At 35.8% G+C, this 23,852-nt stretch overlaps 1 protein-coding gene across 1 annotated transcript in view; it reads left to right on the top strand.

Annotated features, from left to right (window-relative positions):
* The first annotated feature begins 13,309 nt into the window (after positions 1–13,309).
* The window catches only part of LOC122092744 (NADH dehydrogenase [ubiquinone] 1 alpha subcomplex subunit 6), a 28,356-nt gene continuing 17,813 nt past the window's right edge, over positions 13,310–23,852 (top strand). Inside the window, exon 1 of the mRNA XM_042662996.1 lies at positions 13,310–13,325. The gene's annotated coding sequence lies outside the window, so the exon portion shown is untranslated. The remainder of the gene's footprint in view (positions 13,326–23,852) is intronic.

Raw genomic sequence — 23,852 nt, forward strand, 5'->3', positions numbered from 1 at the left:
AATGATGGATGCTGGTTGAGTCATGTAACTTGATGTTGTCCTAAAGATCATACATGTTCCCAACGGAGCAATGGGAGACATATGAATTAGTCTTCAAAATAAAATAACCATTGGTTTCATAGAATAAGTCGTTAAAACAAAGTTGTGTTGTTCGGATAAACAAAAATACAATACGAGACAATATATTGAATAGGGAGTCTTTCTTTCATGAAAACCCTACCCTCGTAGTTCCTATTCCAATATATGAACCTCATTCCTCTCTCTTCCGTTTCCTAAGTTAGACTCAACACTCGCACACAAATGCTTTGCTTTGCTTAAAAGTACCTTTGGTGAGATCATGAAGTAAAACATTAAGAAAGAAACAACAACCTTTTTTTTTTTTCAAAATGTAAAAGAGATTAATTTAAAAAACTTCCTTTGTTTTAAACACATTTAAATCCCAAACACTTTTAACATCTATTATCTGCCTTTATTGATTGTCTAATCCTTAAAATACATAAAACAAACTTGGAACTTATCCACTGTATAAGTGACCTATTTCTCTAATGGACTACGATAACAAACAGATTACAAGGCGACAATAGACAAGTGGCTAAGCATTTAATCCACTACAAACACTTTAATCCTTCTTAATTAGCTATTAATCCTCTCTTACAACTAAGGTGCACATATGCATGGCATATTAAGTGCACGAGGTTCTCGTCATTGTCGGGTTTGGGGAAGGTCAACATGTTCACAACTTTACTCCCGTTTTTTTGAAAAAATCGTTTCTTGATTCAAACCTAAAATTATTGAGTCCCAATATATGAAATAACCTTATGATTGCATCGAAGATCTATGTATCATTACTAGTCTGGACTCTGGAGACTCATCCTAGTAGAAAAGAATGTTCGCAAATGAGCACGATTATTGGGAGAGAGTGTTCATAGATCAACTCGACTGTCTATAATCGATCACTTTTTTTTTATTATTATTATTTTTTATTAAGTAAGACTAATTAGAGGTCGACATAAAAAAAACAAAAAACAAAAATGGTCTTGTCTACATCCATGATCAAACTGCACCTAAACCCTTCAAACATATATAAATATGTTTCACATAAGTCCCTGTTGGGTGGGTTGATGAAAAGCTAAGAAAGGTTCCATAAGAGAAAGTAACGACAAAGAAAAAATAACAATAGTTTTATCCCAACTAAATAGGATCAACTAATGACAAAATATCGCAAACACTTACTATGGTCATGTGGATTATGTTCCGAGTCATTTTCTAATACCACCACAAGGCTGCAACCACAACATTATCAGATTCAGAAATTAACTTATAATTAAGGCATCTAGTTTTTTTTGGTATGATAATTAAGGCATCTATAGTACTTAGAGATTGGAAATGGTTCTAAACTAGCAGCTTTTCTAACGTGTGTTGAGAGGGACTGGTTGGTTATTGTTAACCATTCAACCATTAATGATAGAGGAAAACTGTGAGGTTAGCATTTCAAAATTTAAAGGAATATATTTATTGACATCACATAAAATGTGAAATAATTTGTAATTTTTTTTATGTTATAATTTATAATTTATAAAATAAAAAAAAAAAAAATTTGGGGTGGGTGTTTTAGACATTCGTCTTGTAAGGAGAGTAAAATGCCAATAGATACAGAGGTGTTTCCTTCTTTGGAAACGTTCTCTATCTCGGAGCAGAAGGTGCACTAGTATCTACCGCTCTCTATCTATATCCTCTGTGCATGAAATGTCCTTTTTGCCCAGAGGAGAGAGACATAGAGCAAGAGGTGCTAGCACCCCCTCTGCTCTCAAACAACGAATGCCCGTCTATATATTATTCATGGGAAAAGATTCTCTGAGCTCCAAGAGAGGTTTTGCTAGTACCTTTTCTTTATCTCACTCTCTTCTAATAAAGTGGCCTCACTGCCCTCTTATTTATGAAACCATTTTTCTGCACTTCATTGACACACTCCCTTATGAGGCTTGCTTAGGGAATCCACTCCCACTATTTAATTTTTTATATTTAAAAAAAAAAAGATTCTCTTTTAATTGTTAATAGTTCAATTAGGATCATTGAAAATAAATGGTTTAATGAATACATGGGAAGGTGGTTTAGGAAATTTAAAATAAATGTGGCTTATTAGAGAAGGTCCTATATATCTAATAGTGTTCATGGCCAATCAGACCTCCACATGGTTCAAATGGGACAACCCATCATTTCAAGTAAATAAGATAGTTATCGTGATAAATAAATATGGGAAAGGGTTGGGCATGCCGCTAGTTTTCTTGGAGCTAGCAAATCAACCAAAGGTGGAACTGAAATGCAAGGGGCATGAGGCCATTTCTAAAGAAGAAGGAGAGAGTGACAGATGGTGGGCATGGCGCATGCCATTTTTTTCCCATGAAATGTATATGAAGGTATCTCATGAACATTATAAAAGAAATTCCCATTTGATATTAAGAAGTCATTATTAAAAACTTAGGGTCAATGTTTGAAGGGTGAAAGTGTTTTTTTTTTTTTTTTTTCAAATATAAAGTTTCACAGAGTATCTCCATTAATTAAAGGAAAATTTACCATGCCACCCCCTGAAGAGTGCCACAATTATAAGACCACCCCCTTTGTTTCACCAAATTATACTCAGACCCCCTACCGTCAGTCATTGTAAAGGAATATACCTTATTTGTTGATGTCAACAACTATATTTTATTTTAAATACTAAAATACCCTTACTAAATATAAATACCTAAAATACCCATGTAATAAGTAATACATTTCTCCCAAATTTATCACCAGCGATCATTAAAAGCATTGGAGATCATGACGGCAGTGGCAGTGACAATGGATGGCAACAACGGCATAGGTGATGGACGGCGACAACGGTTTATCGGTGTTTGTATAAAATCCGATCTTCTATTCTTGATAGTTCGATCACCGATGGGCTGATTTTAGGCGGATTTTGGTTTTCTCTGGTTATTCTTAAGGAGGATCGGGAGATGTGGCATTTCAACAAGAAGCCAATCCTAGTGGTTTTGGACAGATGGGGTAAGGTTGTGATTCCCAATGCCCTCCATATGTTGTGGATCTAGGGAAGCCTTGCCTTCAATTTCACCAGCGAGAGGGAGAAAAAACTCTGGAGTTCAGAGACCTGGAGACTTGAATTCTTGGTTGATGCCATTGATGAATATATACTCCATTGGGTAAACATCATATCATAGTCATGACAACTATTTTTCTTCTTCTTCTTGTCTAACTTTGTTTTATTGATTCTTGACATACATAACATAGAAGAAAAATGATTATTTTTTGCAGGTGAAAGAGGAAGAACAATTCATTTGTTTATATGGAGGAGAAAACATAGATTTGATAAGGAAACTCACGACCAAGGCAAGAGCAATGGTAGAAGAAGCAAGCATACGATTCAAGATGATGGGAACAGAAACCCCAAGGATCGAGTGAAGAGGAACATTGGCAACATCACAACAAAGAAGCTCAGCTATTGTTGGGATGACCTCACAAACATCTGGTTCTTCTGGAACCGACTAGAGAGCATGTGATACTTCAAGATGAAGCATGGCAGCACCATCGATAATGACCACATAATGCATGAAATCAAGACAAATGCTAATCTTTGATGGCAATGAGCAAAGATGGGCATTGATCAGTAAGGAATCGAAAATCATGGCCAAAGCCAATGAAGAATTGTTCTTGAAATGCTTCGAGAAATATGATAAGTGGAAGGAAAACGTTGATGGTAGGGGTTTCATTCAGGCACTCAATGATCACTTGAAATAGCTACACACATTGGATCACTGCAATCACCTCATCCTTCGAAGGAACGACGGAACGATCCCCAAGATGGTGCTCTGTATCACGTGTCGTATTCTGGAGGCTATCAACGAGAGGCTAATGAATGATTGCGAATCAAGCCTCTTGCTCAGTGCCTACTGCTTTTGTGCTTGGTGTTTGAGATTTAAAATGTAACCGCAAGCGTACGGATCAGTGTAGCTACGGGTCGAACACAGAGAGAGCAGCCACTTTATTTTTTATTTCTTTTAATAATACGAAAGTGAACTGATTAATGGTTGTGATCTAATTCTAATTACCGTCCTAAACATATGTATCTAAAATAACGTCCTAACCATTCGTCATCTAAGAATTTAAAGACGCAAGCCACGCAATTAAAATTAAATAAATAAATAACTGAAAATAAACAACCCACGCAATTAAAAAAAAAAATTAATAAAGGAAAAAAATACTGAAATAAAAATAAAGTAAAAAAAAAGGGAATAAAGCTAGAGAGAGACTCACAAGTAGGTTTCTCTACTTAGCCCGAGGGATGCATCATAATATGAGCTTCCCTACTTGACCAGAGAGTCACTCTTACAAGGGTTACTCTACTTGGCTTTAGGGAAAGGGAGACAATTAAAATAAAAACAATAAATTGATGGTTCTATGGCTAGGAGGGGCAAAGCCAACATATACACTAGCCATGAACCTTGGGGGAAAGGGATAGCAATAATGTAACGACTGAAAATAAAAATCCTAAATTAAGAAAGAAAGGGTAATCAGAAGAGGAAATGAGAGGGGGGAGAGAAGACTACTGAAGGAGCCTACTTACTTGAATCAATGCTTGAACTTGAAAAAAGAAATTGCTCCACGGCTCGTGATCTTGTCACCTAGATCTAAGCCTAGAACTATAACTTAAAACATTACAACTTAGTTGCATAAATCATAAACATAAAAAGGCTGAATAAAAATAAAAGAGTGCTTGCATTAATTGACATAAAAAACTATTACAAAAATGATTAAAGTAAAAATAGAGAAGAACTAAAACTAAAAAGTGAGAGAGGGAAAGAGAGAGCAACTAAAAAAAAAACTAGAAGAAGAATGAATTTTTTTTTTTTTTTTGCTAAATGGATAATTTATTGAGAAAGAAGAAAAATACCAGCAAACAACAAACAAAAACACAGAGCAAGCCACGAGGCCCCACCTTCGGCATAGCCATCAGCAGGACCTAGGGCCGCTCACTACATAAATCTATACGAGGGTCTAGAAGATTCATCTCTCGCCATCATATCATAGATATGGCCAGGAAAAACGTCATAGATATGTCTCTCCTCCTCTTACATGACTTGTATTTATAGGGAATGGGGAGGTAGGGTAACAAATTTCTCTTTCCTAAAAGAGAGAAACCCACAATTGGTTGTGAGATCTTTTGAGACCAAAAGTGCTAAGGTGGAGAAGAAAGAAGAGAGAAATAAATTTTGAGAAATTTCCTATAATTTGTTTGCTTATTTTCTTTCCTTTTTTTTTCTAATTTATTTCTCTTCTTTTTCTCCCTCCAAGGAACGATTTTCTTCTTGCTTTGTGTGATTTGGACAATATTTTAGGTGATGATGTGGAGGAGAGAGAAGATTTGGACAATCTTTATTTCTCCCTTTTTTTTTCTTTCCTTTTTTTTTTCTTCTCTTCTTGCGCAGGAACCCTTCCATGATTTTGCTTGCTTTTAATTTGATGTGGAAATTCCCTCCATGCCCTTAGTGCTTTAAGTGAGTGAAAAGCAGAAAATCTTCAACAAAATTCTCTAAAAAAAACAACCATGAGATTCGAACTTGAGACCTCTTGATGAGCAAGGGAATTTTGTACACCATAGCTCATCAATTACGCTAGGTAGTTGTTGTTACCAAAAACAAATCTTCAATCACTTAAGGATGTGGTCTATCGATCCTTGTTGGCATTTGGAATATTCCTTGTACCTCTGGGACAACTGCAAATGGGCTGGTTCTGCATCTCAGTTTAGTTTTAATCCATTATTCTTTTTCTGGCCAGAAAAGAATAATCATTTGTACGGGTGACCAAACGAATGCGTACTTTTAATTGAACACATCCATCTTGCTCAGAATTTCATCCTCTTCGCAACCATGAAAAGAAATATGACCTCTTTACGTGTAAAATTGAAGATATAGCACCCGATAGTCCTTAAGGCCTTGAAAATATAAAACTTGCAAAAAGAGTAAAACCCAAGGTAGCTCCATTCTAAATATGTAAAATGCATGTTTTACTACCCTAGATTTCACACATAAATGTGCTCATCAATATGCTAATCCAGTAGGTTGTTGGTCTTCCCCAACAAAAGGGGATTTTAAACATAAGCTGTAACTATAACTCTATAAAATAATTTAACTGAGTAAATGTCAAGTTTCTATTTAAGTTCGGTCATGTGTTTAGTTTTTAAAAAGAGGGAAAAGTTACATAAAGTTATTTAGTTCAATTTCAGTTAGAATTGTCGGTTCTTTACATAGATCCAGATCTGGACCGAACCAAATTATAAACACTCATTTCAGATTCAGAATGTAACCATATTATAATCGGTTTGATTTGCTTCAGGGTATTCAATGTGGAACTAGATTTAATTTTTGGCTTTGATTCCAAAATTAATAACCATATTGCCTTTATCCTTGCAATATTGTTAGTACGGTTAATTGATTTCTACTATGTAACAGGTAAACATTCAAGGCAAATATAGCATCAATTTACAATTATAAACTTCCTTCAAAAAAAAAAAAATTACAATTATGAATAGTATAGCATTATCACAGAAAATTGGATTAAAAAAATGGGCCAAAGTTATGGTTTTAGAAGAGTATAGATTTTTTTTTTCAATTCAGCTGATTGTAGACTTGTTTTTTGTTATTATTATTATTATTATTATTATTATTATTATTATTATTATTATTAAATAAAGGAAAATGTTTTCTATGAGTGGTCGTGGCCCTTGCGAGTGAGTGAGGGTCAATGAAAGCGCATGAGGAAGCATCAACAAGGTCTTCCTCCTAGGTACTCTACCCTGGGATGGCGATTGGCCCATGGGAAGCTTCCTACGGACAAGCAGATCAAAGGGAAGGGGGTCTCCCTTGCCTCCAGGTGTGTGCTCTGCAAGCAGGCTGAAGAGAGCGCTGGTCACATCTTTCTTAGTTGTGATATCTCTTGTTCAGTATGGAAAAAGTTTGTTGAATGTTTTGATGTAGATTGGCAGCATCATCAAGTGATGGATGATTTATTTTCGTGGTGGAAAGACAAGGCCCATGTAATAAACCTAAAAAATCCATGGCTTATGGGTTTTTCTATTTTGGCGGCAAACATTTGGTGGGAGAGGAATAGAAGAAACCATGAGAATTCATCCAGAAGTGCAGGACAGATTTTTGATTTTAGCCACCAAGAGCTCGTTCTCTACCTAGGGCGATCAAATGAGGAGGTTAAAACACCCAATGATGTTATTTACTATAGGAGGCTGGGTCTGCCTATGGAAATTCCAAGATTCATCCCTCCCTTTGGAAGTTCACTGGTGCAAACCTCTGAGAAATTGGATAAAGATTAATATTGATGGTAGTTCTCTAGGAAACCCGGGCAGGGCAGGTGCAGGGGGCATTGCCCGCGATAGTGAAGGGCAGGTTTGTGACTCCTTTAGCATTTTTTTGTGTATTAAAAAAATTTATGAGGCTGAATTCGTGGCATTCATGGAAAGGATCTTGATGGCCAGGTCACTTGGAGTTAGTGGTCTGTGGATTGAATCGAACTCATCTGCGGTGGTAGCTGCTGTTCAGAAGAATCATATCCCGTGGTTCATTCTCCAAAGATGGCTCCACGCTTCCCCCTTCTTGAAGCCCATCCCCTGGAAGATTTCTCATTGTTTTTGTGAAGCTAACCCAGTAGCGGATTTTTTGGCTAAAAAGGCGTCAAAATCTGGGATCTCTGAATCTTCAGTGTCCTTCCCAAGACACATTGTTGAGAACTTTAAAAATGATATTTTGGACAGGCATAGCTATCGGTACTGTTAGGGCACTGCTTGCTCCCTCTGCTGATGGCCATTCCGAAGGTGGAGGGTTTAAGTTGCTCTAGTGGTCCCAACCTGTCATTATGTAATTTTGATTTTTTTTTTCTCTTCCCATTTAATGAAATAATCTTCTAGCAAAAAATAAGGTCTTTATTTTTTATTTCTTGGAAGGTGGGGCAGTCATTTTGGGTCCTCACAAAAACCTTACAAGTGTGACTTTCGCAAAAAATTAAAACTTACAAGTAACAATTATGAATATTAAAGCATCATCACTGAATTTTGGATTAAATAAAATTCTTGTCATTACATGGGTGAAGAGGGGTATATTTGAAAGTAAAAAGGACAAATGTTGGATTCTCACACATACAACCAGGTGATCGTATAGCAACAAATCCAATCTCAAGATATATATATATATATATATCTAATCCAAGCACGATTTGAAGAACTGATTGAATCGGTATCAGTCTTGTTTGATCCGAATGCTTGGTCCATACCAAATCGTTGGACGAAAGGTAAACAATAATAATAATAATAATAATAATAATAATAATAAAATTAGTTTTTTTAGTGACAACTAAAGCTATTTTTGTGTAACCCAGTATGATACAAGTCAAACCAAATTAAGATCAGATCAGATAAGATCAATGACAACTCATTTTGTTCATAGACTGATTCGGATATCTTAAACCTTGTGTGGGAGAGAATGAATACAATTCATGTGTCAGCTTAGGATGTTTGATAACCATTCTTGTAAAAAAATATGATCCAAACTCTGCCTAAACCCTTTTTTTTTTTTTTTTGGGTTAAAAAACCGTTTGTTGTGATCCATTGGCCTAACAAGTAGTGAAGAGCACTAAACACTTCTATGTGAGTGGCCCAAGGTGTTCCTAGTGGGAGTTGAACCTCGGACGTTCGAGTTTCCGGCTCTTACCAAGTTCGTTGCTCATCAACTGAGCTACTTCCTTGGGTTCCTACCATTTTTATTTGTTATTAACCATGTGTTATTAATCACATTATGTTTAAGGTAAGCAATGGATGATATTCAAAGAATGAGATAAAACAAATAGGGAGTATCTTATCCCCTCTAGGGTATTTTGTGTTTCTTCCTTTCTGGAGTACCTACTTTCAATTGTATCTGAATTTTCCCATCATTTCTGATGAAATTCTTGCCCTGGTGGTTGCATTAAAAAAAAAAAGAAGAAGAAGAAGAAGATGAAGAAGAAGAAAAAAAACTAGAGATTTTTCCTTCACCAGTCCTAGAGTTCACAAAACCCTATAGGGTTTTAATACCTTCTTTAAGAAACCCTCAGAATAACCCATGTGTGCATTGAAAGGACCCATGGTGAATAAGTATATGGAAACTTGATGTTTTTATTTAATTCTTCGTTGTCTTATTCTGAAAAGTTCTTCAAATTAATGGTATACAAGAGTTTCCAAAATTAATTGAAAAATGAAATATCACTATATCATTAAAAAAATATTTCATTGTAATGCACATATTTTGATTACACATATGAAATGTCAATATTTACCATCATTAAAGAAAAAAATTGTATGTGACAATGTAATAGCAAAAAAATAACGTTGCCAATAAAAAAATCCCAAACATAAAAGAAGTGTTTTTGAAGAATTGTTGTATTGCGAGAATTTAATAGCTGGAAAAAAAAAATAGACATATGAGTCCCAATCACCTGCATTTTTGTTTTGGTAAAAAATAAATTTATTGATCTAAGGCACGAGTACAACCAATTACTTTGGTAATACTGAGATTTTGAAGCCACTGAGTGGCACTTAGTGGAGTTAGACCAAGCTGTTAAAGCCTTCCTAACCAGGGTATATGAAGTCTTGTTGCAATCTCGTGGAATGTGATGAAAATTTGAGCCAAGATACAAAATTGTCGCCGGTCGTATTTGGTTTGGTATTGCTACTGCACATGACTTCGAAAGTCATGATGATATTACTGAGGAACATCTTTATCAGAATATTTTTGCTTCTCACTTCGGCCATGTTAAGCAATAAATTTTTCCTATGGACTCAGAAATCTTTTTTCATGCGCTTGGCAAGGAAATTGTCGAAGTCATGGGTATAGGAACCCTGTTACATGTACGACCTTACTGCTCACGCAATTTGGGATCCTCATTTTGGTCAACCGGCCGTGGAAGCCTTTACTCGAGGGGGCTCTCTCGGCCCAGTGAATATCGCTTATTTTGGTGTTTACCACCCCAAGGATGCCTTCGGTAGCTAGGGGTCACGGACCGACCACAGAACCCCCACTGAATCAAATTCGGTCCATGAATCTAAGAAATAGTGAGAATTTCTGATCTCTATCATTTCAAAGATCCATGATTAGAATTGATGTCCTTTCATTGATTCTTGTTCATTGATTCCTCCAAAGATTTCTTTCAATTGGAATTTAGTTATTCATGATTACGAGATCCCGGTTAGCATCCATGGCTGAATGGTAAAGCACCCAAGTATAAATGACAAATTCGTGGTTCAATTCCTGTTGGATGCACGCCAATGGGAAAGTTCAATAAGTCTAGGGAATTGGATCTGTATCAATGGATCTCATCATCCATACATAACGAATTGGTATGTTATATTCATATCATAACATATTAACAGTTAGAACTAGAATTCTTCTCGATACTGGAACTCATAAGAAGAAAATGGATTTATGGATGGAGAATATGCAGTATTTACAAACAAAGGTATTCGGTTATTGGGAACAATATTATACTTCTAATGTCAATTCGGATACTATGACAGAAATAAAGCATTAAGGTCGAACCTTCTTTGGTGTCAATAATAGCTATGAATAGTCATCGACTCCCAGTAAAGGGTAGAAGAATGGGACCTATTATGGGACATAACAACATTAAACGACATGAACGTTACGCTTCAACCAGGTTATTCCATTCCACCTCTTAGAAAGAAAAGACTTAAATTAAAATTGTTAATAACACGCTATACATTTATACAAAACTTTAACCCGAGTACACGCAATGGAGCCGTTGACAGTCAAGTGAAATCCCATCCATGAAATAATTTGATCTATGGACAGCACGTTGTGGTAGGTCGTGGAATCATTACCACAAGGCAAACAGGGGGAGATCATAAGCGTCTATCCCGTAAAATCGATTTTCGACAGAATAAAAAAAATATAGAGGGTAAAATCGTAACTTTGTATGAAAGATGTAATAGATAGAAGAATAGTAAGCTTAATTTGATCCTTTCAAGATGTTGAAGACTACATCTTGGTTATCAGATTAGACCTGGATGTTTTGAAAGAACATTGATGCAGCTTGAGATAGAGCATTGCGGATGACTATGGGTTCACCCTTGCCAAGGTTCCGAAGGTGCTCTGAGAGCGTTTTATTGTGGTCCCGAAAGATAATCCTGATTCCTCCTACACTCTGATCTTTCTGGAAAATAGCATCACAGTTGATCTTGATAGTTCCAAGGGGGAGAAGAGGGGGAGGGGGGGGAAGGATTCCAGAAGTGGTGAGTTTAAGGGACGGCCATGGGGATCACCTGCACTTATGTGAAGATTAATTACCCTTTACATATTGGTAAGATAAACATAAGTTGGATAATTTTGTAAGTCAAAACCCAATTATGGGTAATCTCGTAATTCTCCCTTATAACTGTAAGTTGATGCTATATTTGCCTTACATGTGTTACCTGTTACATAGTAGGAATTAATGAACCACTCTAAACAAAAACAATAATCCAAAGGTAAAGGCCCTACATCTATTGGACTATTAGTTCTCCCCACCTTTCCAACACATTGCAATTTCTAATTCTACAGTTGTTCCAGTTGTATGAGAAAGAACCAAGAGATTTGACGTTCCCTTCCTTAACAATAGGAGTGGAAGTCAAATTTTCCTTAAGTGTCAATGTCTCATCAAAGTCATAATTGTTGACATTAGAGATGTTATCATCAAGCCTCGGGTCTCCTTTTCCCTTCCCATCTCCACCTCACTCAAGATGGTGGAAGAGAAAGAGATTTTCCCATTTAGCACCTGCCCATGAGTTGGATTTCTAATATCCTCATCAATTTCTATATCAGCCTCTAAATTTGATTTTTCAATCAACCCCAGCAAATCATTATTTAACATATCTTTATCCTCCAAGTTTTCAACCAATGAGAAGGAATTTATATTAGTACCCGAAGCCCCACCTGCTTTGTCTAATGTTTTGGATTTGAAATTTGAATTTTGAGCTTTATTCACTGAATTTCCACCTTTATGGCAGTCACCATTAATTATCTCGGCCCCCAACCTGAGCTGAGCACAACCAAGTAACAATCTTCTTACTTGTTACAATTTTCCCCCTTTCTGCATTGCGTTCCTGTGGCCCCACACATTGTGTGGGTCTACCCTAATACTATTTGTAATGCATTGCTTCTATTAACCTTTGCGCAACATTGTTCTCATGGGGCCATATGCCTCTAAGCTTTAAAAACGCATTGTACCATATTAAGGAGGTTAGAGGTTGTCAACTAGCCTAACAATCTCTCCCTATGCGATGTGGGACTAAAGTTTGCACATCCTTACCGATCTCCTAAACACCCTGATACTTGAAGTATTCTTAGTATGACACATCACCAATCTCCCAGGCGAGTCTGGTACTTTCCGTATTCTTGGGTGTCAGAATTTAAGCCAAAATGGAATTGGAATCATAGTTTTAAGTCTTGGTATTGAATCAGTGACATCAGTCGTATCATATTGATAACAATCAAGGCTGATAGTGATACTTGACCAATTTGGATCGGTTATTAGTATCGTTTCAGGGTAATATTGTAAGGAAAAATTTTTATTTTTTAAGTAAAAACAAAAGTGAAAAATTCACATCAATCCGATCCGATCTGAATAGGTATTAGCAGATATCGATACGAATAATGATAACTAAATCCTTGATTGGAATCGATAGGACAAAGTCCTAAAAAATAAAATAGAGAAATGGAAGGCTGAAAACACGAGAGAGTATGTAAATACAGAAGTGAAACATTTAAGCTTCCTTTATTTATTTATTTTTTATTATTTTTCGTAAATCTTCTCTTGATTCATTAAATTTATATTCTTTAAACAATTTCCACAAGTTCTGAAAAAAAAATTATTGCTTTTAGAATTTTTACCTCTCTTTTTTTTTGCCAAATGAGGAAACCCTTGAATTTACCCGATTTTACGCGTATATGTTAACAGACGTATGTTAACATATCAGCGCTTTGGACCTTTTGAACTACACCTGAGGTGTAATTTTTGTCGTTCATGAATTATTTACCTGTTAGATTTGGTTCAACTTTGATTTGATTGAAGATGTAATAGATATAAACTGAAACTGCACCGATTATTAATCGATTTCCTCTTATTAATTGGTTTCCTCTTATTTGTTGGCTATAGAGATAAGATCATTGATAGAGAGAGATGGCAGAAATGGGGGTGTTCCCTCTTAACTTATCGGTGGAGAGAGAGAGAGAGAGAGAACGCAGAAGACTTAAGAGAGTGAGTGGCTTAATATTTATAGTCAATTTTTTAATCAATTATCGTTTTTATTGAGTTTAATCCATCAGCTTATCAGTTCAATTTAGAAGTAAATTGACTGTTACCTTTTTTATTATCTAAAACCAAAACCAAATTACTTATTAGGGGAATACAACCCTACCTCGTTGGATGAAACTTGTGCCCAGGCATCGGATAGTGCAAAATTACTATTTCACCCCTCTATAAAATCATGATATGTTATCGTTGTTAATGCCCTTGTACATGTTCTCATTGGCCATGCATTAGTGCAGGGGTTACACAATCAAGTAGTTGTTGGTGTACGATGTTTTGTATTCCGTCATAGTTTAATCCGGGGAGTACTGGTGCACCGCCTCGACAGGCAAGACGGTGGTCCCGCTAGCCAATTAGCGGGTTGTGGGGGTTGCAATGGGGCAAGAGGCCCCCCTGCATAGTGGGGGTGTAGGGGGCACAGCCCCCCGCTTGAATTTTTTATTTGAGGGCAGTTTTGTATTTTCCGGATTTGGGTTTTTCGTTACATATTTGTAGTGAGGTTTTCTTTTTCTGTAATGCAAGCAATACTGAGAGGACGAGCGTTATAACCCTATTCTCCATTGATAGTGAAGCAAGATCTCATCTCACCGAGGATGTAGGCAATCTTGTCAAACCTCATAAATTTGTATGCATTGCTTGTTTTTGTTTTTCCATTATCTTCTACATCCTTTTAGGGTTGCTTTTCTAGAGTAGCGATCGCTTTGCCCACTTTTTTTTCCTTTTTAGTAAGAAATTCTATTGAAGATAATGGATTACACTGTTGTTATCTGAAACAACATCAATAGATTAACAAGGATCAGACTTGGGCCAAACTAACTTATCCGTAAAAGATTGGGCACTCCTGGCAAGAGAGTCAGCTACAATGGTAGCTTCCCTTGGAGCATAAGTAAAAGAACATTGATTCAAATAAGAGATCAGGTTTCGAATATCTGTAAACATCGAATACATAGTGCTGATTCCTTAGTCTCATGATCTCATAACGCAAACAAGAAATTAGTTCTTGATTATCACTCTCCATCATAAGCAAAAACAATCCATCGCTTGCCGGACCCACTTATCATTATCATTTTCATTATCTAAAATAGAAACTGATTATAAATCAGATTTATTGGTCGGGTTCAAAACTCTCACTCTTAATCAATTCTTATTGTAACCAATTTATAAGCGGCCATTTTCAACATGATCAATGATATTAATTGAAGGGTACATGTTTTCTTTTCCCCTTATTATTCATTATAATTTTATTAATTAGAACATTAGTTCAGTATTGTGGTTACACAATTAAGCAGTACTTAAAGAGGTTTTCATTAAAACATCGGTTCAGTTAGCATAAGAAATCTTATTTAAGCATTCTTAGCTACTCCATTTTTCAAGTAATCTAACAAATTCCCATTTAATTTAGAAAGAAAACCAGGAGAAGTAATGGAAAGAACCAAGAGATTTTCGTTGGTACTGTTGCTGTCATGCTTGTTTTTGGGTTCAGTAATGGCGGAGTTCAAGATCAGAACATTGAGTTCTCCATTGGCTTCTCCAGAACCACACAGATATATTGTTTTTACTGAGACAAGCGACCTGGCCTCGAACCTTAGAATCCTCAGTTCTGTATTTGATAACAGGTTCTTCTTCTTCTTCTATCTATCTATCTATCTCTCTCTCTTGAAGTTTTTATTTTTTATTTTTTCTTTTCTAATGCAGCGAAGAGGCAGCAAAGAAGTCTCTGATTTACAATTACGATATTATTGAAGGGTTTGCAGCTAGGCTTACTCCAAAACAGGCCTCCCTACTTACAAGTATGAACTCTCTCTCTCTTTCTCTAATCAGTTTGGACCTAGTTTAGATGATTCGGTTCATGGTAAATTGATAGAAATTGAAATTATTATTATTAGACGGTTTCAGTAAATCGGTCTGTATTCACTTCTGGTCATAGGGTTTATTACCGGTTTGGTTTGGTTTGGATTGGTTTGATTTATTGATGAATGTTTACTATATACTTCCCAATTAAATTTATTTGGTTCGTATTTGGTCTTAATGGTTTTTATTGTAAACGGTTATGTTTTGAACTGAGATATATAGGCTCAAAATCGAAACAAAATTGATTAATCTTATCCCTTTTTTTCGTTTTTTCTTAAGCAAGACCTAAAACGAAAATCAAACTAAATAACTATCAGTTCCTGATTTTGTTTTAAATGATTTGGTTCAATTTTGGCAATCATTTTTGGTTTGAAATTAACACATTCATTCTGCCCCCACCCCCATCCTGAACACACACACACACACACACACACACACTTGAGTGAAGGTGTTAAACAATTCAGTTTCAATGTAAGCAACTTTGTTTCGATACAAGATTTTTTAGGCAACACCAAAACCAAACCTTTTAATAAAGGTATTTTGGTAAAAACGTTTGATTTTTATTAGGTCTCTTTATTTATTTTTATTCAAAACAGCTTCTTTCTATCATAATTTATTAAAATTAATGTAAATTTAGCAATGAATTGAATCGTTTATTGTTATATGTTTTCTTTTAATAATTATAAAGTTATAGTTAATTAAGCGGTTTATCGATTTTTATTAGGTTTCTTTATTTATTTTTAATCAAAACTGCTTCTTTCTATCATAATTTATTGAAATTAATGTAAATTTAGCAATGAATTGAATCGTTTGTTGTTATATGTTTTCTTTTAATAATTATAAAGTTATAGTTTATTAAGCGTATCATGGGTTTAAATGGTTCACTTTGGTTTTAATTATTTAACTAAACAGTATAAAATTTGAAACCAAACCTAATCATTTATTGAACGATTTTATAATTTCAATGTAAATGGTTCATTCAATTTCCATAAACGGTTTCAATTTAATTTTGACATCCTTACTACCCTTGAGCATTGGTTTTCTTGAGGAGTTATTTCTCGGGAATGTTTTGATAATCAATCTCAGGTTCAGCCCATTATGATCCTGATGGGCTTATCTGGGTGGACTTAAGCCCGCCCAGCTGACAGGCCATAACCACAAGGAGTCATCAGCTGATCAGCATCATTGTCCAAAACAACAATGGAGTAATTGGGTTTATGAATTGGGTCTTGATGAGGCCAATCTAATGTTCACTAGATCATTTATCCTTCAGGTTATGTTTGGATGTCAAGAAAAGAAAAAAAAAAAAAAAATTGAATTTGAAGAAAGAAATAGGCACATAAATCAATAATCATGTCATTGCAAATTGTTTTCCTAATATGTCTTTTGTACTTTTTTTTTTTACATCCAAATATAGAAAAATATCTGATTGCCTTTTATGGGGTATTCAATCCTTTTGTATAGAGCAATCGGGAGTGCTTTCGGTGGATGAAGACACTATATACCATCTTGATGGGCAAGATTAGATTATTCACACAATCTGTGCAATGAACAAACAGTATGGTAATAAGGAAGAACACACAGAGTTTTTCTTCTTCATCATCTTTTTTCTTTTCCTTGTACTGGAGAACCCAATCCTATTATGAATTCATACGCTAGCTAGAAGCATATTGTGATGTAATAATATCTAGAAGCATCAACATTGAACCGATTGGAGAATAAAGTGCTAATATATTTTGTGACAAAAACTATGGGAAATTTGTTTTTTTAGAAATAATAATAATCATAATAATAATAATAATAATAATAATAATAATAATAATAAGTAAATAAATAAACCACCAAGAATGTTATTCATGGTAGAGGATAAAGACCTAGTAAAAGAAGGAACATCAAGGATGAAGGATGCAGCAACACAATGCTTGGTGGTCAAGACACTAATCACTATGATTATGTTTGTGGCAGTGTTTACCATACCAGATGCCAAGAGGAGTGATAAAGGAGTATCCAATTATATATATGCAAAATTTCCTATAGTTTATGTCATATTAAATATATTAGCACTTTTGTTCTTCAACGCTTCAATGTTGATTTTTCTGGCAATTTTTATATCTCGATATGTATAAGAGGATTTCTTCATGAGTTTGCCTCAGACATTGATTAATTATGTGCCTCTTCTTAAATATTGCACTTGTTCTTTAGTTGCTTCAATATTACACTTGCTTATCTCTACCATAAATAACTTCTGAAAGTTTTGTAGAATAGGAAAATACACTCTACGCATCAGATGAGTGCAAGTTTGCTGCCAAGAATTATGTTAGAGCCAGTTCTGCATTCCAACCCAGTTGCACCAAAGGGGCAAATACTCACATTAGGAGAATGTCAAGTGGCACGTCTCAGCCTTCCATCTATATCTTGGAATACCATTTTTTGTTCAATACACTCTCCTACCATGATAACGACATTAGATATGTACTTCTCATATAAAGTTTATTCCCGTTTTAAAACAGGTTTGTAAGGAAAGAAAGAGTTTCAGTTCCCTGCTGATATCAATGGCTATCAAAAATTATGTTGAAAAGTGTGAAACAAAGATTCCTATTTTTTTTTTTTGGCTAAAGATTCTGAAATTTCATTAAAATATAAAGATAGTGAACATAGGAACGAGGGAAGATTTACCCCCCACCTTCGGCATTGCCATCAGCAAGGGAAGAAAAAATCCCTAATACACAAAACGAAATCTAGGTCTGGAAATAGCATCTAGGGCAATTTCAGAGTTAATCCTTGTAGGGAAGGAAACTAGGCAGCCTGAAGACTCAGTTTTTGCCGCCTCTTTTGCAAGAAAATTAGCTACTACATTTGCTTCTCGAAAGCAGTGTGTAATTTTCCATGTGATGGAGTCAAGAAATCAAATGCAAGAGATCCAATCCTGAAAAGATTCCTATTGTTTTCTTCGTTAGTTATGAGGAGTTTTTACTCTGTACATTTTCTCTCATATTAATATATTCTTTTCCTGATCTTAAGTAAAAAAAAAAAATGCAAGAGTACTACAATAATCTAAATGTTAACAAAAGTCATACAAAAATTCAAAAGGATGCACATTAACATATAAAGTATATGTTTATACCTTAAATAAAAATGGTGCATCTTGTTGTCACCAAAGTGGTCAGTTGAGTCCTTGGTTTCATTTAGGTGTTTTAGTGTTGAGGTGTTAGCCTTATTTTCTGCTGATGGCAATGCCAAATGTGGAGTAGGAAGCTGAGTCCTTATGCTTGTCTTTGTTCAGGTCCTTTCTCTGCCGATGGCAATGCCAAAGGTGGAGTAGGGGGTCTGATTTTATTTGCTTTCAAGTGCCTGTTGGTCTATCTTGTATTCCATTCATTCTTTCTATTAATATACTTTTGTTGACCTTAAGCAAAAACAAAGCGGTGAATTGAGAAGTTGTAAACTTCTTTGATTTCCCTTTTTTTTTTTCGCTAAAGGGTCATGTATATTAAGAGACGAAAAGGGAAGAATTAAAAACTGTACAAAGAGGATCCATAATAAGAAGATCCAAAGAAAAACAAACAAATAGCACACAACCTAGGACCCACCTCCACCTACGGCATTGCCATCAGCAGAAATATAGGTGCTAGGCCAAAAACATAAACTGAACACTAATAAAATCTGAAGCGCAGTCTACCCATCGCATCCTCAGCCATGAACTCAAGCACTTCAGGAGGCCATGCCACTACTGATGAAGACGCTTCCTTCTTAGCAGCCATCTGCGCCAGGAAATCTGCTATAGGGTTTGCCTCCCAATAGCAATGAGTGATTTTCCATCTTATACCACTGAGATAAGAAATAAGGGAAGACCACCTTTGCCAAACAAACCACGGGACCGAGCCCCTTTGAACCATGAGCACCACAGCGCGCAAATCACATTCGATCCACAGAGATGCACAATTCATCTCTCTTGCTCTCTCAATTCCTTCAATTAACGCTTGAAATTCAGCATGGAAATTCAAAGCTATTCCTAAATAGAAGCTATAAATCGATACAATCTGGCACTTGCTGTCCCTTATAATGCCACCTGCTCCTGCATTGTCTGGATTACCCAAGGACAAGCCATCACAATTTAGCTTCCACCAACCATCCATCGGGGGCAGCCAAAAAATTTCTCGCACCCCTTTAATCTTCCTTCTTGGAACCTCCATATTAAGCTTCAAGCATCTCTCAGAATCTAGGCGAGATTTAATTCTATCACTTTTTCCTGGGCCACGTCTTCTAATCTCCTCCAATATTGTATGAAAGACTTAACCATAAGATCGATGTAGTCCCCTAAATCTCCTTGAGTTCCTTTCCATCCAAATAAAGTATGGAACAAGAATCAAGCCTGCCATCCACATTTGAGACAGTCCAATGGCTTTGGATTTTTGAGTCCACCATGAAACATGCGCTGAAAAATCTTCCCCTTGATAAGGCCAATGAAATCCAAAGACTTCTGCAAACGCCCTCCAAATGTAGACAGCTCCATCACATTCCAAGAACAAGTGATTTATAAACTCCTTAGCCTTATTGCACACCTCACACCTAGAAGGGAGCTGCACTTCTTTTCTTTTTACCTTGTCATCACAAGGAAGATTTCCATGCATATGTGTCCATCCAAACACTGATTGGCGGGGGATCAAGACCGAGCTCCACACTACTTTTGCCCAGCCCACTTTAGGAGAAACCTTTCTCAGTGCTTCCCAGGCCGATTTAGTTGAGAAAGCTCCTAAGGAGGATATAGACCAGCAGCATCGGTCTTTCTGACCCCGATATATTCCCTATATTTTTGAATATATCATGTAAAAATTCAGACTGAATAGGAGGAAAACACCACTTACCGTCTCCAATAAAGTCTGCCACTCTACGAATGCTATGAGAAAAATGAGACAAAGGGAGGGGGGAGGGCTCAGCAATAGACAGGGGGCCTATCCATCGATCCTACCAAAAAAATATGTCCTCACCGGTACCCACCATCCAACGCTCAGATAGAGATACAAAGTTCCACATCTTCACAATTCCTTTAAACACCGAAGATGCTTTATAACCCTTCTTGAGGTCTCCACCTTCATTCACAAACCTAGCCCGCAAGAAGGAACTAAAAGCCGATCCTTCATGCTTCATTTGCCACACTAGTTTGCTGAGCACTGCACAGTTGACATCCCTCAATCGCCTGATACCTAAACGCCCTTCTTCCTTAGGCCGGCACACCTCTTCCCATTTCACAGTGATTTTCTTCACTGTGTAAATATCCCCTGACCATAGGAAATTCCTAATCTAGCGCTCCACCATTTTAATCACCGATTCAGGCCACCAATAAATGGAAAAATTATGAATAGGCATACCTGAGATCACAGACCGAATGAGCTCTGGACAACCTGCCATGATTTCCCTTTGTCTTGCTCCCGAAAGTTATTTAGGTAGAGATAAACAAGTGTCTTCAATATGAAAGTAAGTAACCATCATGTATATCATTATTAAAGTTATATTCTTTTCACAAACATTAGTTACAATAAGTTTTCTTCTTGATGAATAAGACCAATTCATAGTTCGGTATTTCTACCCCTAACTAGGGACCATTGGAGGCTTCTTTACCCTTAGAACTCGAATGCATCTAGGGTTGTGTTAGGAGCTAGCAGGGAGTTCTAGTACTTGCCTCACTACCAAAAAAAAAAAAAAGGTCTTTTAGGGGTGAATTTTTTTTTTCTGCAGTGAACGGTGAGGTGTAGTGAGCATTGGACGCCTGAGAGTATCTAGGGACGCATCCCAAGGAGCTCCCAACCACCCAAAGCTCACTGCATCGGTGCAATAGCTGTAGACGATTTTCACACCCTTTAGGGTTGTCTTCTTAACCACTGGTTAACCATCATTAAATATGGTGCCACTATTGCTTTCGGGGTGATTTTTTGTATTCATGCGTAAAAGGGGTTTTTAGGGGCACTTTGTAAATCCACCACTAAAAAATACCATTTAGGGGCAGCCTTATATGTAATATCAATGTTTAAAAAAATTGAAAAATATATCTTTTGGGGTGGACTTTTACTATTGTTAATAGTCATATCTTTTGGGGTACAATGTTTCTTGCCACTAAAGACATCCTATTGGGGTGGATAATAAACTGCCACCAAAGGTATAGTTCTATCCCTTTTGCTCAGAGAACCCTCTCCCTTAAACTACAATTTGTTATATACAATCCATAATAAAAGTATGAAACTTCATGACAATAAATCATATGTTTAACTTGAAGTGAATGTTATGGAAAAGCTCACCAATCCTTGTCTCAAAAAATAATTAGGAAGAAAAAGCTAAAGGTTAAAAAAGAAGTCTTAAGTTAGCTGTTTGATTATTCACATTTAACTTGTTTCATAATTCATTGCAATGTTACTTTAACTCTCTACATTTACTTTATAAATTATGCCAAACTAAATATTACACTAGCTGTTCATGACTAGTCCTGAATAAATTGTTTCACATTCAATATACATGAATGAGAATTGTGCCTATAATAGTCATACTAATTACTTATGTTTATAGCAAAAACAACATGCATTTTGCAATTCCATGTACCATTTTCTAGAGAGAGAAAGGGAAAAAAAAAGGCTTACAAGGATCTTAATCTTTAGCTGCAACTATTAAGTGATAGAAAAGTATTGATACTTAAAAATAAAATTTTAACGTAAATCATTTAAAGCAACATTTGAACAAATAAAATTGAAACTGGTGGTTGTGATGATATGTTCACAATCAATGCATGACAAATTATATGATATATCATATGATATACAATTAAGTAAAAACTTTTGTGTAATCTAAGCTTGTCGATGACAGTCAGTGGACGTCAACTCATATGGCACATGATTCATGTGGGTTTGAATCCAATTTGGTTTAACCATCCAATACAATTCTCCACCTTCTAAATTTACTCATCCAGACCATTGAGCTTATCCATCAACGGGTCTAGATAAAGGCCATAAACCCAATAATTTTCACATTGGCTTTTACCGTAGCAATTCGAAGACTTGTTAAAAAAACATCTAAACCATTGAACAAAACCTTCAACCGGTCTAGATAAAAAGCTACCAAACCCAATAGTAAGGAAGTTAATTGGATGGGTTCTGGTGTAGATGGTTCGATTCGGCTCGGTGCAAGATGTTTTAGGTAAAACCAAAATAGAATCATTTAATAAACGGTTTCATATATTAAAACCAAAATGATTTTGATTTAAGTGATTTTCTTATGTTTTCTAATTTTTATCCAAACAACTTCTTTACCTATAAAATTTTTAGTGAAATTGATGTAAATCGTAACATTGAATTTATTGTTATATGTATTTTTTAATAGTTTTTTAATTTAAACTTAAATTTTTTTTATTGAAATATATGTAAAAACTTAACATTGAATAATTTTAAACTTACTATGTATATGCGTTACCAAAAATTTTACTATGTATATGTTAATCGGTTTAATGGTTTACCAATGGTTTAAACTTTAAAATCAAAACCAAACCATTAAATAAACGGTTTCATGGCTTCCTTATAAACAGTTGAATTCGATTTTGATAAATGATTTCGATTTCAAATTCACATTGTTGCCTAATAGTATGTTAATGATAGGTAACAGCCTGATGCATGCTGTCGGTGGGGATAAAGCTACTATTAGAAGAGCTAGCTGGAGTTGGTCTACCATGATATCTTGATTCTGCCATAGATGTGGATGAAGTAAACGTCATACAATTCATTCTCTCTTTTTAAAAAGTTTCCATTCTTTTGCTGGGCTTTTGTGCTTCTGTTAGGTTTATGAACTTTAAAGCATTAAAATTCTCAAACTTAAGAGATGTCGGTAGGAATGCCTGGGATCATAACCTAGCTAGTGTCAAACTCAGGGTGTTGAATTTCAAATTCTCGATATCTTTCAGCTATCAATCAGATCATACTTATAAATTACTCTACCAAATTGGAGTAGCACATCTCATATTGCTTCTTTTTATCAGGATAGTTAGCGTCCCACTCGAACTCAACCTCTAGAGTCATACTTACACTCAACAACCTCTCCTACATTGTAGGCATTTTCAATGAGCAAAAACTCAAGAAACCACTTGTAGTCCAAGACTACCTCATGAGATAGCAGAGTTGGAATAGGATTCTCACATATGATAATAGACTTTCTGTCCATTACTCACATAAGTTAACAGAGTCCTACCCTATCAGTATTAGAGTTTGAGTCTCCCACATGTGATCATAGAGTTTGTCTATAACTCAATAACTGTAAGAGCACCATTGTACACTCATTAAAGTTAATGTCAATATACAATTTCAACATGATATCATGAGCCGCATAAAGCTCCACCAAGCACCCTCCTCCTCCCCACACCCCTCTCCAATAGCCTACGCCCCCTCTTCTTTACAACTTCTATGCACCAAAAAAAAAAAAGAAGAAAGAGCCCAACGTCCCTCTCTCACCTATAGTTTAACCCACACCCCACTATCTCCAATAACACATGCCTCCCCCTTCTTCCTCTCTTGTAAAAAAAAAGAAAAAGAAAAAGCAACAAAACCCCAACCCATGTCCGTTTTCTCCCTTCC

The sequence above is a fragment of the Macadamia integrifolia genome, chromosome 2 (genome assembly GCF_013358625.1).
Source record: "Macadamia integrifolia cultivar HAES 741 chromosome 2, SCU_Mint_v3, whole genome shotgun sequence".
Taxonomy (NCBI): domain Eukaryota; kingdom Viridiplantae; phylum Streptophyta; class Magnoliopsida; order Proteales; family Proteaceae; genus Macadamia; species Macadamia integrifolia.